The sequence below is a fragment of the Vicugna pacos genome, chromosome 3, assembly GCF_048564905.1.
Source record: "Vicugna pacos chromosome 3, VicPac4, whole genome shotgun sequence".
NCBI lineage: Eukaryota > Metazoa > Chordata > Mammalia > Artiodactyla > Camelidae > Vicugna > Vicugna pacos.
In genome coordinates, this window is record NC_132989.1 from 95,586,159 (window position 1) to 95,606,490 (window position 20,332).

Below are 20,332 nucleotides of genomic sequence, written 5' to 3' on the forward strand. Positions count from 1 at the left end.
ATTCATGGACATATACACACTCATTGTCACATTTTTTTCTCTGTGATTTATCATAACATTTTGTGTATATTTCCCTGTGCTATACAGTGTAATCTTGTTTATCTATTCTACAAGTTTGAAATCCCAGTCTATCCCTTCCCACTCCCTGCCCCCTTGGCAACCACAAGTTTGTATTCTATGTCTATGAGTCTATTGAAGATTCTAACTGTATATTGGCTAGCTTGCACTATTTTCCCTTCTTACACCAAACTGAAGAGAAAAAATAGAAGCGACATGACACACCACAATGTAGATAATACTTACATTTAGGTTTTGAGATATGAGTATTTTTAGTGTTTTCTCCCCACATTCGTCTACTTAAATTTTTAAATTTATTGACAATGTTACTTTTATAATTTTAGAATAAGGATTATTTCATGTGTTCTTTTTTGTGTTCATATATATTTTGATTGTATAGTGGTGTGCAGTTCAACATGGTAGCCACTGATGTCATGTGAGTATTCAAATTTAAAGTAATCAGATTAAATTCAATTAAAAATTCTGTGCCTCAGCTGCACTGGCCATGTTTCAAGAGCTCAGTCGTCACATGTGGCTAATGGCTACCATTTTGGACAATCCAGATATAGAACATTTCTATTACTACAAAAAGTTCCATAGGAAAATGTTGGGTAGAGTGTGTAGGTTTTCAACATTTGAATGTAAAATCAGAGACTTACAAGGTGTTGAAGAGAACTGTTGATGCGACAGAGGTTTGAAGAGAGCAACTGTTTGGGTTTCTTGTGATCCTAATGCAGTGGCATTGATTCCTCTCTGAGAAAGGTTGTTGGTTGGCTTACCAGGGTCCTTGGGAGGTCTTTGGATGGGAGAAATGTGTCCTTGATATTTTATAGCTGTAGAAGTTGTCACTGAGTTCGGCCATCTGAGAATTTTTCCAAAGGAATCTGAAAAGACTGGACAAGATGCCCATCATGATGTGTCAGTCTCTGGGGCCACTCTGGGGACCCACCTTCCTATGGGAAATTTCCATGAGCTTACTTGAAATCAGATTTCTTATTTCCCTAGTTCTTATTCCCATTAAAAGGCCTTTAGGATCTGTTTTTGAACTAATCCCCTTTGATGAACTGCAGAATAACCTAATGATAAAGTAAAGTTATTATGCAACCCGTCCGGGAAGTTGTGCTCAGCCAGTAGGCCAGGCTCTTCTTTGAAAGACACTTAGGGACTAAGTGACCTTCAACACAACAACACAAGACATGAGCAGCAAAACTTACTCTGTAATCACCAAAAATTGCCTGGTGTCAAGACGAATTCCCAAACCCACACTCCTGGTGGCCTAAGAAATATGTCACATCTGCTTCAGCCGTCATAAGCAAGAGGCACCCACATTATTAGCTAAGAGGTATAAGGATATAGTCATTCATAGGCCTTTTTTCAACAAATCTTTAGTGAGCACCTACTATGTGCTAGATATCAGAGATAGAGCAGTAAAGAGGTCTGACCTGGATACTGCCTTACAGAGTACCACCTCAAATTATTATAACAGCAACCTTATCAAGGTCAAGGATAATTTTAAATAACCAGAAATGAGCTGATACCCAAGGGTCTTTTTTGGCAAGAATCAGGATTGTCTCCAGTGAGCAAGAAAGCTAAAACTCAAGCTACATGTCTTAAGCAGGAAAGATGCAGAACATATGAGTGTGTTTTATATCACTTTATCTCTTGAGCTACTCAAGAGAGCCCTTAAATGTCCTTTAGGTCTGTGCATGAAGAAAGAGATCAAATGTTTCTGTCATCGGGCCCTGCAGGGGACATTGATCACCATATGAAACAGTGCCATGAAGTAAACTACCAAGACCTGTAATACCTCACTGCCTTCTCCAAGCACCCTTGGTTGACATGGAACAGGGAAGAGCTACCAAAATTGTTGCTTAAAGTCTATGATGAAAGGGCAAGTTCCTTAAATAAGTAAGACTACAGTTGCTGGAAATGACATGAAGAATGTGCGACAACACGAAAACAGAAGGAAAGAGCAAAAGGACAAGATGTCATCTTCAAATATCTTTTTGCCTATACAAAATGAGAAATCAAAACATGCATGTTAATCCTAAGAAAGAGACACTCAGATGATACCCTGAAGAGCAGCATGTAATTGATCAGAAAGGGTGCACTTGTAAATCTTACTGTAATCTCTCTTCTTTCATGCCAGCTTCTAGATCTCACACTGAGATATCATAATGATGTCTGGTTGAAGGCCAGGGACAGGAAAAGGAGGAAAGGGCATGTAAAGGCCTCAATCAATGAATCAATCAATCAGTGGAGGAAAGGAAGTGTATAGAAATCAGCATAAGGAATTGTGGTGGAGGTTACAGCACAACATGAGGATGTTGCTAGAAGCCCTTCCAGACCAATCCACACTGGTACTGTGACTGTGTTTTGGAAAATATTTGCTGAGTACGAGAGTTAGTAACATTTGAGCCCAAAGAGATTTAGGAATCATCAGTAGTTGTTAACAGTTAAAACAAATAGCATAAACAAGATCACTGGAACATGTAACATGAAAAGAGTAGGGGCCATCAAAAACACTTGAGTGGCCGCAATGTTTGAAGTCGAGAGAGAAGGTAAGAAATCCATCAAAGGGTACAATCAAATGGTCAGAGAGAACAAGTGGAGTGTGCTGTTGGAGAAGGTAAGAAAGTAAATTTAGAAAATTTAGAGAAGAGTTACCTGATTAAACACAGCTGAGAAGTGCAGTCATCTAAGGACCATAAACTGTCCATCGATTTGGCAACGTTTACCAGAGAAGTTTGAATAGAATAGAATGGTGTGAGCATGACCAGATTGCAAGGGATTGAGGAGTGACAAGGAGGAGAGAAAATGTGGATGGAACTGGCTTTACAAGATCCTTAGCATGATGACCCATGTGGACATTGTTCATAAGCTTTAATTCCTGAAGACCCTGTCTTGCTAAATTGTAGAGGTTATCTTCAGACCTGAGCTGCCTGATCTGAACTGAGGAAGTATCCAAATCACAGAGTGTTCGAACCTTGATTCTACTTTGAGTATTAAAAACATTGTTTAGCTCTTAGAGAAATAATACTTTTGAAAACTTTCTCCATAGCAATTCTTGCCTTTCTCTGTCGTGTAAAATTCCCCACAAGCATTAGGTCTGGAGGGCTCAAAGGAAATGATCTGGCATTCTTCCTCAGAGCAAAACAAGCTTTGGGGACTTGTCAGGCATTGAGCCTTGCAAAGCACCTAGGAAAGAGGCAAGGAGTGGGTCTCTTGATCTGCTGTACAGAGAGACTAGGTCCTGTATAACCTTTGGGAAAATAGAGAAGATGATCAATAAGCTTCAGCTCTGCAATGTTGCCAGAAGTCTTTGCACAAATAGAGAAACACCCTGGAGGTGTTGGAAGGCAGATCCTGCCTTTTATTAAACAATTAAAACTTCAAAGTTGTTCATGTAGATCAGCCACAGAAGTGCCAAGAAAAATATCTTAATGATTGCTTGTTCTATTTCATAAAGACAAGAGTCCAAGATTAGTGCTTTCAAACTTTATCTTTTCATCAAATTCTTTTCGTGACTAAATTGTTCTATATCCATGTCTATGTCTATATCTATATATCAGATAGAAAAGCTGGACTAGTGTGATTGAAGCTGAGCAACATCAGGCCAAAGTTACCTCCTTAAGTTGCAAGACACAATTGAAAAGTCTTATCCCTCGAAAAGTGTCTCACATCCTGGCTGCAGATTAGAATCACCTATGGGCAAATCCTAATGCATTTTGGGATCTTGATTTAATTAGTCTAGGGAGATAAGCTTTGGCAAGGCATTTTTTAGAGGCACCCCAGATGGTTCTATTATGCAGTGAGGGTTAAGAACTGTTGCCCTTGAGAAAGACTCTATTTATGAGAAACCTCATTTTACTATTTAAAGTAAAATTGCTGTTAAAACAATAGTTATGGGATATTCCACCACTGATAATCAAATATCTCAGTTAATGAAAGTTGGCAAGTTTAGCATGCATGGAAATCTGTTCTACATGGAATTAGAGTAAAACAATAAACACATTATGAAAGTCAGACTGAACATCTCATTCAGCCAACATTCACTCACAAATCATTTCTTGAATGCCTATTATGTGGCATACTCTAAGAAAGGGGCTTAAAGGGTTACTTAAATTAGTCTTCTCTAATCTTTGCTCTCAAAAAACTGTAAGTCTTTCTGTGGAAGGTAGAATGGTAAGATATACAGAAAAATCTAAGAATCAAGAAACACTGCAGAGAATGACAAACTTGCAGTTGCAACATAAATGAGTCATAGGAATGAAATATACAATATGGGAACACTTTCAATAATTATGTAATACCTTTGCATGATGACAGATGGTAACTAGACTTATCGTGATCATTTTGAAATGTCTAGAAATATCGAACTGCTATGCTGTGTAACAGGAACTAACATAGTGCTGTAGATCAATTATACTTCAAAAACAAACACATAAACTCATAGCAAAGAAAAAAAAAAGAAACACAAAGGGTTTATACTGCCTTGAGTTCATTGTCATTTTGATAGATCTAAGATGACTAAAAATTCTAGACACTACTCCCATCAAAAAGTGACATCTATTTTCCTCTCCTTTTGTATGATATGATGATGGCCTTGTAGCCTTCTTTGTTCAATAAATGCAGCAAAAGTGAAATAGTGTTAGTTGTAGGCCTAGATTTTAAGGTTGAGGTTTTAAGAAACTTGACAGCTTTTGTCTTGTTCTCTTGTAATCTTCAGGCACCATGTGAAGTGGTCCAGTTACCTTGCTGGAGAGAACACATGGAGAGGGAGATGCCTGGCTGTTCAGATATTTGAACAAAGTGCTATATATGTGAACAAAGCCATCTTGAACTGTAGCCTTGAGACTATAATGTGAGGAAACTCGAGTTAGCCATGTGGGGAAGCCACGTGGAGAACTAAGGCATTCTAGCCTGTGGCCCAAGCTCAGTTGCCAGATGAATATAGTTTCATGACTGACCAAGGGAAATCATTGGAAGAATCACTCAGTCAACCCACAGAATCATGAACAGCAATATAAAGTTTTCCTGTCACTAAGACTTAGGATTGTTTGTTACACAGCAATATGTAATTCATACAGAAATTGGTAACTAGAAGTGAGATGTGGCCATAAAGAAAACCTAAAATATGTGGGCATAGCTATAGAACAGGTAGTGGGTGGAAGCTGGAAGGGTAGCAAGGAGACTAGTAGCGGAGATTGGAACAGTAGTAAAGTACTTGCTATTGAAAGCTGGAGAAAACAATACTCATATTGTGTAGTACTGAATTGTTTATCAACACTGTTGTCTGTGATAACCTGGAAGATAGAAAATACATCAATGAATTTATGGATCTGGCAAAGGATATTGCCAGGCAAAATGCTGAAAGTGAAAATTTGTTTTAGCTATCTATGATAAAGTATGGTAAGACGGAAATGAATGAGCCAAAGAAGAAATTATTCCTTCTTAAAACAGAAGTTAGTGGAAATGTTTCCTACCCTGGACTTGCTAGGTTGGAAAATATGTAGACTTTTCATGCGTCAAAAGGAAGAAATGGTCTCAGGGTAAAGATCAAATCCAAGATGCTGACAGTAAAAGAGGGACTGAAGAAAAGACCTAATCAAGGTTGTATGACCTTGCTTTGTGGTTGTGCATCCTTTTGTTAAGACCTCGGAAAGATGTAAGAATCTTAAGACCATTGTTCCACAGAACCCTGACTTGCAGTCTAAAGAAAAGAGGTGCCTATCTTGGAAAAGTTTACGTGTGTGACTTTTATTTAATGAAACGAACATATGATGCTTAAAAAACAAAGTTTTAAAGAGAATTGTGTTGGCAAAAGTATCACCAATTTGGACTAAAAGGGACAGGGGCAGTACAAAATAAAATGAGACTTCTGGACTCCAAAGTTTGTATAGGCAGAAACCAGGCAAAGAAAGTAACTCAGCTGTAAACTTGGGCCTTATAGAAAAGAAGGGCATTCTTAGGGAATAGAGCCAAGATCCAAATGGTATAACCAAGAGATACCAAGAACAGTAGATTGAAAAGAGACTCTAAAAGAGCAGACCTGGGCCCTAATCAAGAAGCATTCTCTGCACTGTAGTAGGAGACCCTGACAATCTGTGGATTTCCAAATTACTATGGATCAAGGACTTCTACATACGCTCCTTTCCTCCCTCTTGGAGTAAGAATATCCATTATTGTGATTCTCTTTGTCTCACTTCTGTATGTTGGGTGTTTGGGGAGGCAGAAAATTTATCCTTTTAATTCACAGATCTATAGGTAATGAGAAGCCATAGTGATGGTCTGTTCCCAGAGAACTGCCTTAGGGGCTTCATTCATATCTGAACCTGACTTAGATGACAAAATCCTAGATCTCAAGCCTGTGCCTGATGCCATAATGGAATGAGGTGCCTACAGATCTTGGGAAGGGATGAGTGTATCTTGCATTTGGGAAGAATATAAATAATTTAGAGCCATATATTATTAAAGATACTCACAAATTCTATGCTTTCTTTCCATCAAGAGATGCAGTTTATCTTCCCTCTCCTTGAATCTGGGTTGGCATTGTGAATTGCTTTGTTCAATATAATGTGGCAGAAGTGGTGCTAGTTTAGTCTAGGCTAAAACTTCTTTAAGAATCAGCAACCTTTGCTTTATTAGAAGAAGTCAAGATGTCCAGCTACTTTGCTGGAGAGACCACATGGCCAGCCCCTAGCAAGTCCAGCCATCTCAGCCGAAGTCCCAGACATGTGATGAAGCCATTTGGAATGCTGCCTTAAGACCACCATGCTGTCACACTAAGTGAAGTGAGCCAGACAGAGAAAGAAAAATACCATATGATATCACTTATATGTGGAATTTTTTTAAAAAAGGAGACAAACGAACTTAGTTAGAAAACAGAGACAAACTCACAGACATAGAAAACAAACTTATGGTTACCGGGGGAAGGGGGTGGGGAGGAAGAAATTGGGAGTCCAGGATCTGTAGATAGTAACTACTATATATAAAATAGATAAACAACAAGGCGTTATATATATATATATATATATATAGCACAGGGAAGACTATATTCAATACCTTGTAATGGCCCATAATGAAAAATAATATGTATATATGTATGTATGTATATATAATGAATCACTATGCTGTAGACCAGAGATTAACACAACATTGTAATCAACTATACTTCAATTTAAAGAAAAAAGACTACCATGTTGTGAGGAGGCCCAAGCTACCATACAGACGAGCCACATGGAGAATGAAGGCATCACAGCTCACAGCCCCAGCCTACCTGCCAACTAAATGCACCCAAGACAAGGATGGAAGAAGAACTGTGTTCAACTCACAAAATCAGCCATCGAGTTTTGGGGAGGTTTGTTTTATTTATTTAGAAATGGATAACTAACAGCATTGTGAGCTGTAATTGGAACATTCAAGATACGCAGAAGAATCCTCAAACAAAAAGTCCCAGCGGGAAGTTTAGTTCAACTAGCTATTTTGTATTAACAGGTTTTATTAACTGCACCTCAGGATGGCATCAACAAAAACAATTCCAGGATGCTTGGGAATAAGTAAACTAGAGAGTAATGCAGCACAGAGAAGAGAACTTGATTCCACTTTTTCTGTAGGTATGTGTAGATAGGCAACATGCTGGAAAAAGTTACTCAGTAGATAGTTATTAAGGGTCTACTATGAGTGTCAGAATAACCTAAGGAGAAAAAACTTACTAGTTTCCAAAGAGTGAAGGGAATTTAAAAACCTAAATAATTCAAATATTCGCCAGTTTCAGAGCTTAACTAGCCCAATATTAGGGAGGTGTTTCCTCCTCTTCTATTTTATGGAAGAGATGATGTCGGATTGATATTAATTCTTTGTTAGACATTTGGTAGTATTCTCCAGTGAAACTATCTGGACCTGGAATTTTGTTGGAGTTTTATAATTATTAATTTAATTTCTTTAATAGTTATAGAACTACTCAAATTATCTCTCTCATGTTGGGCGAGTTGTGGTAATTGATGCTTTTCTAGGAACTGGTGCATTTTATCTAAGGTGTCGAATTTGTGTGTAGAATTAGTGTTCTCTTACTATCCTTTTGAAACCTGCTGGGTTAGTGATATCCCCTACTTCATTTCTATGTTAGTCACTTACCTTCTCTTTTCCTTTGTCAATCTTGTTAGAGTCTCAATTTTATTGATTTTTCAAAACACCATCTTCTTGATTTACTGAATTTCTCTATTTTTTTTCTATTTTCAATTGTATTGATTATTGCTCATAACTTTATTATTTCCTTCCTTCTCCTTCCTTTGGGATTATTTTGCCTTTATTTTGCTAGTTTATTGAAGCTTTTTATTCTATGGGAAAATACTACCTGAGTTTACCACATATGTTTGTGCTTCCTTAAATATATGTATTATATACAATTATCTAATCACTATATACTCTCATATAGTTCTTAAACAAGCTTCCGTCATGTTCATGTGAAGCCATCAAAGTACATCTGAAAATGCTAGCAAAACTCATAAAATGTGTGTAGATTGAAAAAAAAAATCACCAAACAATCAGTACCAGCTGGCATGTCCCCAGTATTCTTAGGTCAATCAGGATAAATTATACCAGTAACAGGAGCAGACTTTCGGTGTTTTTTTCTGTTGCTCTAAAATTTTCCCCTAAGCAGTAACCTAGCAGTGGAAAATCCCCAGCACAGAGGGTTCATAGAGGAAGGTTCATAGAGGAAGTGTGGTAAACATGTGCTGGTCACTAGTTTTATCTTTCAATGGTGTGTTTCCATTAATAAATGGTTCTCAGAACAACAAAGAATTTGAGTGTGTAAATGCTCAGATTAGCGGCCAAGCTACATAAAGAACAAAGTGTGGTTCAGAAGGGATGACTGGCGTATTTTCTTATATTTGTGCTGGTGCTCATTTGAAATTGCTTGACATATTCTTAAGAGGCAAACAAAAAACCACCAAAACTGAATTTTAAAATCATACAGTTATTTTTAGAGATGTACAGGCCTTAAGAGAAAACAAGGACCCAGTATGATTAAGTGATTTGCTAAAAGTCACTCAGCCAAGTCCCGGCAGAGCCTAAGCTCAGACTGCCCAACCCTCTTCCACCATTTACTTAACAAATATTTATGGATGGCTTACGATATGATAGGAAGTGCTCTAGGTGCTTGGACATAAAAGGCAAAAATCCTTGACCCCATAAAACTGGCAGAGGGAGAAAGATAATAAACAATTAATGAATTAACAAAGTGAATGACCTAGTATGTTAGATGGTAACAAGTGCTATTAAAAAAGTAGGTAGAGCAGAGCAAGAGGAATTGGGAGTGAGAGCAGGGCAATTCTAAGTAGTGTGGTCAGGGCAGGCCTTGTAGAAAAGACCTGAAGGTGGAAAGAAGCTAGCCATGGGTGTAACTGTGTGGGAGAGAGCATTTCAGCAGAGGGTAGGGCCAGTGCAAAAACCCTAAGACAAGAGTGGGCCTAGTACAGTTTCTGAGACATGCCTGCCATGTTTGAGACGTCATCGCTTACACTATCTGCAACACGTCCTCTAATAATCATGGAGTTATAGGTGCTTATAGTTTGGAGGACCTGGAAAATTGTGCAGTCCAACCTTTCTGCCAAAGCAGGAGTGTTCAGCACTGTGGCTCTGATCCACACATGCCCAGGCTGTGAATGAATCCCTCCAGGTCAGGAGCTCACTGGCTCAAAAGCAGTGCATAAAGTCTTCTTTTTTTTCCTACTTTCAGTGGTTAGAAGTCTTGTCTTATGTTGATCTGAAATCTGCCTCCCTTTGCCTCTACCCTGTGATTCTACCTTTACCGTCTGGAGCAGCACAAAATCGTCTCCAGATTCTGTGCCATGACATGTCACTCTTTTGTCTTCCTTTCTTCAACTGTCTACTCTTCCCAGACAGCTTTTAAGTTCTTCTCTAGACCACTGCTTTCTAAACATCTTCATTGTTCATACTTGTCAGTAAAATAATGGTGAACATTTATTTCCCAATAATGCCTATTAACTTCTTTATAGATCATATCTATGCACTACTGTACCAATTCATCATATACACTGTAACACAGATAAAAGGAAACTAAAGAAGGCAACGAGCTAAAAAATAGAATTTCAGATCTTTTCTCCCTACACCTCATGGATCACCTTGCTCACTTTGGACATCTACTCTAGGCAAATTCTTTATGTCTCCCCTAAATTATGAATGGAAAAACCATAGTCTAGGTAGAATATTTACAGATAACAGTGACAAAAGCTTGGGCTGAGGAAGGAACAGAGAAAAACCAGTCCTATCCTCATTCTGCCGTTGTTAGTTGCATGATTTGATGCAAGTTACTTAACATTTCTATCTATGCCTCAGTTTCCTCATCTAAAAAATGCAATAAACAATGCTGTTATTGAGGGGCTAGCAATGCCTTATAATGTTTTGAGGATCGGACAGGAGAACCAACATAAAGCACTTCATACCATATCTAAGCACAAAGTAAGCATTCAATGATGATTAGCTATTATCTGTGGTTTTCAGGCACCATTCTTCAGGAATAACCTCTAAGACATACATGTCAGTCATTCAGTGAAACCTTTACCTCTAGAAATCCAAATGACTGAATTCTCCCCTGAACAGGAACTTGAAAATTCTGCATTTACAAGCCATTGGAGATCTCCAGAGGCTCTTCTTTGCCCTTTCATTCTAATCATAGTGGCCTTCTTTCTGTCCTTTATGTACCAAGTGTCCTTGCTCCCACCCCAGGGCCTTTGCACAAGCAGTTTCCTCTGCCTGGAGTGGTCTTCTGAGACATTCTTCACCTAGTTAACTCTTACTCCTCTCAAATACCCCATGTCTGTTCTCCCCAACTAAGTCACATCACCCTGTTTTAAAAATTTTTGTTTTGATAAGAGAAAATAAATTGCTTAGGTTAACAGAAATACCCCTTGGAACCAATGTATGTTATTTCTTTGACCAAGGACACTTCTGAGGTAATCTGGCACAGAGGCAAGTATGTGGGCTCTGAAGTCAGATGGAACTGGGTTCAAACCCACTTACTAGCTGTGTGAGTTACTTCATCCCCTTAAGCTTTGGGGTAAAATGGGAAAAATGACCTCATCCCAGAGGACTGTTGGGACCACTGAAGGTTAAACACATGTTCAATAAATGGTAGCTGCTGGTATATTTTTTTATCTGTAGGGTGACTTTTTTTTTTTACTTTTTTTTTTATTGAGTTATAGTCATTTTACATAGGGTGACTTATCTTTCATTTGTACTCCGTCTACACTGCTAAAAAGGTTCAGAGTACATAGCCCTGAGAGGAAAGCTAATTCAGATTCAGAAAGCCCCTGAACTCTTCACCTGAGTTCTTGATGCATTGGCTGACCTCAAGAAAGGAAAATCAGGTGACCTGCCCCCCAAGTAGATTATCTGCTATGAGAAGCACAAAAAACCAACCAGTAAGTAGTCATGGTAACTGGTTACTTGTGCAGGAGTTCTGAAATAAGGAGTCAAAAACCAATGAAGAAGAAAAAAGCCTCACAGAGTGAAAATGCTGAAAAGCAAACTTCCCTATTCCTAGCATATACTAAGAATTTCCCAGGGCAAAAATGCAGGCAACACCTTTGGACACACCCAAATGTAGCCAATGGGTCAGAAGCAGGAAGCATCTACCTGGATGCCTAGAGCAATGCCCTGCACACTTAGAAGGTCTCCCAGTCACACCTGCTGCCCAACTTCTTTCAGAAACTCAGGTATGAAGTCTACTGAGCCACTTTCAGAGACAATCTCTTAGCAGTGATAATGCAATGAATGATTATGCATCTGGAAAGGACAGAGGTAATTACCATTTCCTGGTACCACCAGTGTGCTGGGCACTACACCTACGATATAATCTCTCCTGAAAAAATAACATGCCCAATACAGCCCTGGTCAAATCATCTCTCTAAAAAGCAGAAGCTAGTAGTCTTTAGACAGAATTGCTAATGATCACTCCATCCTCTTCTCTTTTCCCTAAACCCATTCCAATCATCTCAGCTCTTCTCTCCACTGGGAAGGTTTCACAATCAGTAGAGCAAATCTGAATTCAGGCAGGATTAAATCAATCCATTCAAAACCACGAGGCATGAACAGACACGGCAAACACTTGCTATGTCTACATATCACCTTTGAAAGAGAATGCTAGATTTAAAAGAATATTGATTCGAGAACTTTCTATGTGGAATGTATGAACTGAAAAGTCACAAACCAGTGATGAGCAAATATGGATCTCATTCTATTTTTATCTCTGTGTGTATTCCTTTGACTAGCCCCCATATCTTCTTGAAAACTAAATTCAAGACAATTTAGAAAACTCAGACTTCACCTGTAACTTTTTTAGCCTCTTTTAACTGAAACATAATTCTCTCCAGTTTATATTCAGTCAAATCCAAGGATTATTATTACTACTTCTATTATTACCGGTTTTCATCTAGTTTGATAATCTCTCCAAGCTTCTGCTCACCTCTTCCTCATGTCAGAACTTTAGGCTCTCAGGGGCCCATATCTTGACTATACCTGGCAGTCTCAGCCTCAGGGAGGGGAGGGAGAGACCTCAGGGCTCTGGCTGAATGTTGGTGAGGAGAGGTTCTGCATCTGGTTTGTGGTCACTCCTTAGCTGGGTTTAGTTGCTTGTGTCCTCATTTGCCTGTGAGCTCTAATCTGTGGTGCACTTGCTGTGACCTTTTGCACATCTTTGGTCATAGACACTCCCACAGGAATGCACCTCCTTTCCTTCAGCCCGGGGAACTTGTCTCTAGTCTCTCATGACACTGATCCTTCATCAGGCCACCTAGGTCTGGGCAGCAAGCCAGTTTCTGTGCCCATCATCTTCCAGAATCCACACTGAGCCCATGGAAAGCTCACACACCTTTGCCATACCACACAGTGGGGACTTGAATTATCCCCAGAAACTCTTCCCCTGTTTCTCACCTGTACTGGCTGACATGTGCACCTCTGTGCATCACCGGCCCTCCAGAGAGCTCCAGATGAGAGACACACATCAGCCCTATCTTCCAGAATGATTCTTTCAAAACTCACTGGGCAGATTCTTTTGGTGTCCCTAACTCGAGGTTGGGCAGGTCTACTGTTTGCCTTCTTCAATAACACTGGAAAGCTCCCCAAACTCTAATTTCTCCAAAAAGAGCTAGTCTCACCATCCCCAGACTTTTAATGTATCATAGCTGCAAAGGTCACAAATCAGATCTTCTCGTTTGCTCAAATCAATCTTGTTCAACACCTGGCAAGGTCCCCATTGAGTCTGGCTGTTGAGAACCTAGTTTCTTTGTTCTTGGCAGTCATGATGAAATTGCAGGGGCAGGGCTGGGGTGTGATAACAAAGTGAAAGAGCAAGTCCGTACTTTGGTGGTGTGAGTTACAGCCATGTGTAAATACTTAGTATGCCCCTCCATTTCACACACCTGCACTCACTGTCCCCTCTCCATGGGACAGATGGCGACTATACTCACTAGGGATATAGGCTTATTGTGGCTACAAGTTAGATATAAAAAAAGATTTTCAGATAATTTAGTCCAATCCCCTTAATTTGCAGTTAAGAAAATTGAAATCTATGTGCATGCAAATATGAAAATTTGTATTTCCTTCCATAGCTTGTTCCTTTGTGCCAGAAATTCCACAGCACTTTAAGCAGAAGGAAGTAGTTGCCAGCTATTTCAATACAACCTACAAAGATGGTTAGAATTATGGTCTGAAATATTTTAAGCTGTGCTTTTAAACTGATTATTTCCAAGTTCCTGAAGAAAAAAAGAAACCCTTAAATTCAAAGAATTTTTCAGACTGCTACATTTCCTTTTGAGGAAAATCTTAATTTGGCTGATAGAAGTAGGGAGAAGTACTTGGAAAGTATGCCTCTCAGGGACACTTCTGTCCTCCTATTTGGGGAGGCCTAGAAAAGATGAGGTGTGGTTATTAGTAAGGGGTATGATGGTCCACTTTGTAACAACCTAGCTGGGCTATGGTACCCAGGTATTTGGTTTAACACCAGTCTCAATACTGCTGTGAAGTTATTTTTTTTTAAGATGTGATGAACATTTCAGTCAGTAGACTTTTAATAAAGCAGATTATCCTCCATAATGTGAGTGGACCTTGAAGACACTGAAGGTCTTAAGAAAAAGAGACCGAAGTCCCTGTAGGAAGAAGGAATTTTGCCTCCAGACTGCCTTCCGTCTTGAGCTGTAACATCAATTCTCCCAATTTTCCAGCCTCTCAGCCTAATCTGCAAAATTCAGACTTGCCAGGCCCACAATTGCATAAGCCAATTTCCTAAAATAAACCTTGTTTTATATAATAAATCCCTTTATATATAAACATACATATGTAAATACATACACACATATCCTACTAGCTTTGTCTTTCTGAAGAACTCTGATTAATAGTCACAGCAACTCCATCAATTTGCAGTGATTTACACTGAGCCTGACAGTGGCGCAAGGAATGGTTAGCCCTGATCACCGTCTTTACTAAGCAAGACTGACTTTCTCCCCAAGGTCAGCAACATGAGACGCAACTGACCAAGCGTGAGACTTATCACCTGATAGGGGTAGCCTGGGCAGTGCAAAATTCCATGCAGAACCCAAACACCATGTCTCATTTGTCTCCCTTTGTACCACTGGGACCTTTGGGCCACAGAGGTTTTCCTGCTGGGCCAGCTGTCATGGGGCATGGAGTAGTTCCACCTGTGACTCGTGCTGCTCACTGGCAGAGTGAAATCAACTGAGAAGGCATAGACCTACATTCCACTTGTTTCTCAGCTAGGCTAAAGCTTAATTCCTGGGATTTATTTCTTTAAAAAGAATCATTATTTTTGAAGTTCCAGATGTAAAATTCATTATCTGTAATAGGAAAGCATCAATTTTTATTTCTTTAAGCATTTATTTTCAAAATTTAAAACAATGCTGAGAGGTATCAAACATGTAAATTATTATTTTCCATTTAAGAAACTGTTTGGCAATATGTCTAAAGAGTCATGAAAATATTTGTACCATTTAACATAATAACCAACATTCTAAGAAAAGAATAGCCTAGAATCCAAAGGTGTTCATTATAGACCCATGGAAAAACAGAAAGCAACCTAACAGTTAATAGGAAAATGGCTTGGTAAATTATGCATTAGAAATTACCAAAATCATTAGATATGATGCAGCCATTAAAAGTGACAATGGCAAAAATTAAGTAGCAACCTGGAAATGTACAGAAAAAAACCCAGAATATAAATTGTATTTCTTCCATGATTACAGCTAAGTTAAAATTAAGCATGTATTCTAGCAAGAACTGGAAAGAAATGTGGAAAAATAATTTAAGATGGTAAAATCTGAATCATCTTAAAAATTTTATTTTCACTTCTTCATTTATTTCAAAAGGCATGGTACAAGCAGAGGCTTTGTGGTATTGGCCATGACTTATGGCAAAGAATATATTTTATATCCTCAACTAGTGTGTGTGCCTGTACACACGTACACACACACACACACACGTATGTAAATTGTGTTTCATTATATTGTCATTATAAGACATAATTTTCACATTTTAATATCTTTAAAACCAAGATGCATGTTACAATTGATGAGATCTTGCATTTATAAATGTCAGCTTATCTTCCTCTCTCCTGGAGATACATAAATTCATGGTACCTCTCATAATGGTTTCAGATTTGATAAAATATAGTAAAAATAAATGTTTCATGACACAATTACCATACATGGTATACTGTGATTTTTCTTTTCTGTTCTATTTTGTATATTTTTAAACTTTTTAATGTTGAAAGCAACTCATTAAATTGAGTTTTACAACTCATTAATGCAGAGGTTGGCAAACTATGGTCAAATTTTTATATGGTCCATGTGCTAAAAACGGTTTTTGAATATTTGGAAAAGAGAAAAAGAAGAATATTTTGTGATATGCAACAATTGAAAAAATTCAAATTTCAGTGTCATAAATTTTGCTTGGAACCCAGGCACTCATTCATTTATATATTGTCTATGAGTACTTTGACACTGTAAAGGCAGGCTTGAGTAGCTGTGACAGAGACCAATGGCCACAAAGCCTGAAATATTTACCATTTACCTATGAAACAAGTTTTCAGACCCTACACTGTCATGGTAATTCACTGTTTAGAACACTTCTGATGTAGTAGCTGGAACACAGAGATGGGAGATCTGGATCCAAATTTTGGCTCCATCATTGCTACTATTTTTCATTTACAAATGGATAAGATGCCTACCTGATAGTGCTGAGTTTTTTGTGATTGTTTATCTAAAATGATTGGCTCATAGTAGGCACTTGAAAAATGTTAGATTTTTTTTTCCTCTTTCCTTTTAAATTTTGCTTAAGCCGTGACTCCCATGCTTCCCCTCAAGGTTAGTGATGATTACTACCATGCCACCATTCTCCTTTCAGGACAGTCTTGAGGGCAAAGTCAAAACCAGTCCTCCACAAGTGTGAAATGTTTGATGCTTCACATTTTATCCTAACATTTCAGGGGTATTTTTTATTCTATTCCAAAGTATATTCATGTTTTGGATGCTCCTGGAAAATGTCATTCTAAGTGAAATAAGCCAGAAAGAGAAAGAAAAATACCATATGAGATCACTCATATGTGGAATCTAAAACAAACAAACAGACAAACAAACAAAGCATAGATACAAAACAGAAATAGACTCATAGACATAGAATACAAACTTGTGGTTGCCAAGGGGGCAGGGGGTGGGAAGGGATAGACTGGGATTTCAAAATTGTAGAATAAATAAACAAGATTATACTGCATAGCACAGGGAAATATATACAAGATCTTACGGCACCTCACAGACAAAAAAATGTGACAATGACTATATATATATGTTCATGTATAACTGAAAAATTGTGCTCTACACTGGAATTTGACACAACATTGTAAAATGATTATAAATCAATAAAAATGTTAAAAAAGTATATTCATGTTTGTTTCAATATAAAAGTAATTTCTAGATTGAACAAAATGAGTACTCCTCGAAGATTTGCTGTGTTTGTCTTGAGGCCTTGTGTGTATCTTTGCTCACTGCTGTGTACATGCATTTCTCAGTTTTGAGAAGCGTGGGTTTATGCAATGAGATTTGTTGTTGTTGTCATCGTTTTAAGATCTTTCTTTTCAAAACTCACCTTTGTCATTTGCTTATAGTTAATAGGAGTGAAGAGAGGCTATTTTTAACGGAGGCAATTCAAGTTGGTCTCAGAATGGAAGGTGATAGTCCTAGGAAGAATCATTAAAACTCAAGATCAGTCCTGAGCTTGCAGGTGCAAAGCTGATTTTTTCCAGAGTTCCCTGAAGCAGTTGGGATTAGCTGGACTTACTCAGCTGATTTCACAAGAGACTCATGCCAGAGGTTTACTGAATAATTTGCTAAAAGAAATTATCAAATGCACTGGAACAATGTCATTGCTTTTCTTCCTACCTATAAAGTTATATGGAAAGCCAAATCATAGCCAGAAGGCTGCTTGCTGAGCATGAAATCAGGGGAGTATCTGAATGGTCTTAATGGCTCTTGTATCAGAGTCAAAAGGCTTGGCATATCCATCTCCATCCTGGGTACATGACTACCAATCAAACCAAAACACTTGTGTTCATCAGTCAGACTCTCCTACACCCTACACCCAGCTAAAGGTAGCTGACACATTCTTAATATTGGGAGTTTTCCCTTTTCTTGATTCCAAACCAACTTCCCCCTTCCCTACCATACACACTTCTGTTTACTCATTTTTTTTTTCAGATGTTAAAACAATTAATCAGCCTACAGTGGTGTTTTCCAAAGTGTATTCCACAGAATGAAGTAAACTTGGAAATTTGGGGGTTAAGTGAAATTAAACTATTTATTGCTGCAGGACTTCTCAAAGTTTTTAATGCATTAATGTCAATCATGAAACTCCAAGAAGGGAATCTACTATGTGGCATGCCTCAAACTTACTGAGCACCTTTTACTTCTCAGAGCATCTCAGGACTAACAGAAATTAAAAAAATGCTGGGCTCTAGTTCTCTTCCCTTCACATTTGTTCAAGTCTTGATAACATATCCTATCCATATAAGTCAGCCTAAAGAAATTCGACCTCATTAGAGTGACTTCTGCAGGAAGATATCTGGTTTATATTGAATCCATTTGCTTAAATTTCTTAGTTGTAATGAGGTCACCTGACTAACTTACTGATATATCCATACACCAAGTATATATACAGATATATGTATTTTTTAGCTAAAATGATAATAACCACATTTGAATATAAATTGACTAAAGAAAGGCTTACCCATATCCCCACCATCCTAATTCAACCATGTGCAAAAAAAAAAAAAAATCTAAGGACTTCTTTTGTGTGCTCTTGGAGTTTCTCCTCAATAAATAGATTTAATTTTTTTTTTACCTGAATCATTCATTTAAAAAAATAACTAAAATCAAAAGTACTTAGTTTTCATTGCTTTGGTATTCATATCTTGCTTTAAAATCATCAATTAAAAATACCTTCCAAGAGGTTGTCTAATTCTTTCCCATAAATATGTAAAATATAGTGCTTGATCCATCTGAAATGTGTTCACCTGCTATTGTATTTAAAGACATGTCCAAGAAAGGGAAAGACACAATTTACTGCCATCAGTTATTCTTTCTTGTGTCTGCTGATCTCTTCCAAAATGGTTGCTTTCCTTCCTGCAGTATTTGGGGAAGGGAAATTATGTTTCAAGTCTTCATTGTAGTAAGTCTGCACAGCTTCTCCATTGTCCTCTGACTCTTACCTACAGCTCCTCAAAGTCATCTTGGGCCTCTGCTCATTTCTCTGTTGGTCACTGCTTAGAATTCTGGAATGCAGTGCCAACTGATTTCATCGGCGGTGGGGGTTGGGGGGTAGGCTACAAATCCCTTATTGCTATGCAATAGAATTTTATTGGTTGGTTGTGGGTTTAAAAAAAAGAAGAGAAAAAAAGAAGAGAAAATTCAGTTCAGCCCAAAACAGGAATCAATTTGAAATTTACAATTTTACTAGACATGACTCTTATAAGTCCAACGTCTTCCCTATCACTGGTAGTTTCTCAAGCCAAGTCTGTGGCTATGCTACTGGGCGCACTCTCTCCCTTTTCTCTCTTCCTAGATGTCAGCTTAACAACCCACAAATTCCTGTTACTTTCTAATGCAGAGCAATTTAACCCAGTGGTTCTTCACTGGGGACAATTTTACCTCCCCTTCCCCAGGGGACATTTGTCAATGTCTGGAGACATTTCTGATTGGCATGATTGAGCAGGGAGGTTCTACTAGTATCTAGTGGGTAGTGGCCATGGAAGCTGTTAATTATCCTACACTGTACAGACAATCTCCCATAACAAAGAATTAACCAGACTAAAATGTCAGTAGAGCAGATTTTGAGAAACCCTGATCTAACTCCAACCCATCCCAACCAAACTAGAATCAGGGCATGTCTGCAAATACAGATTCTGATTAGGTGTTCTGCTAAACAATGGGCCAGTTACATCAAGACTCCACCCCTAGTGATAGAGTCAGCAAACATTTCTTTAGCATATTCTAATTTGATTTTTGAGCAGTGCGATACCTACTAATTTTTTTAAAGTAGAAAGAGCAGTAGAAATATTTTGACTCCCCCTGTTCAGAAAAAGTCCCTTAAGGTTGGGGATATTTTATTCCAGTTACAATTATGTCTAAACTTTTCTTTTGTGTAAGTATATACACTCCTTTTTCAGAAGCCTTACTAAAAGAGATACCGAGTTGAGCATTCTGCCGATGGTGGGGAACCACAGACCCTGCCCATGGCTGGGTGGTTCTGCAGCTGCAGTATTCAGATTAGTGCTTTGGTTAGAATGTGGCTTATTCACGTAGTTTACTTCACCTGGGTATTGTGCACATCCCCTCATGATGCTCGCCTCATTGCATCTTAATTTCCTAGTTACTTATTTGACTCAAATATTCCCCACCACAGCTCTCATTTGTAAGGGCCTCAAAGGCATCCCCAGTCCCAGTACAGCGCTGGGCCCATAAAGGACCCTCAACAGTTGTTTGCTGAATAAATACGTGAGTAATTGCTCAGCAGAACCAACTAGAAATGAAATAACATAGCCTAAGTTTAGGTTAAAGTATAAAGAAGGACTTGCATTAATCAAGCAAATGTGGAAAAGATACATCATTAAAGTTCCAGTCACATGAATGCAAAGTTTCACAATACTAATTCCTTTAGAAAGTGATTTTTTAAAAAAAGGGATTTCCTT

General features: G+C 38.3%; 1 long non-coding RNA gene across 1 annotated transcript; it reads right to left on the reverse strand.

Moving 5' to 3' along the window:
- Positions 1–771: 771 nt before the first annotated feature.
- On the reverse strand, positions 772–18,975 carry LOC140695704 (uncharacterized). The gene is made up of 3 exons (XR_012071527.1): positions 18,659–18,975; positions 17,236–17,326; positions 772–950 (listed from the first exon to the last, which is right to left on the reverse strand). It is a non-coding gene; the product is annotated as an uncharacterized lncRNA (long non-coding RNA).
- Positions 18,976–20,332: the final 1,357 nt, after the last annotated feature.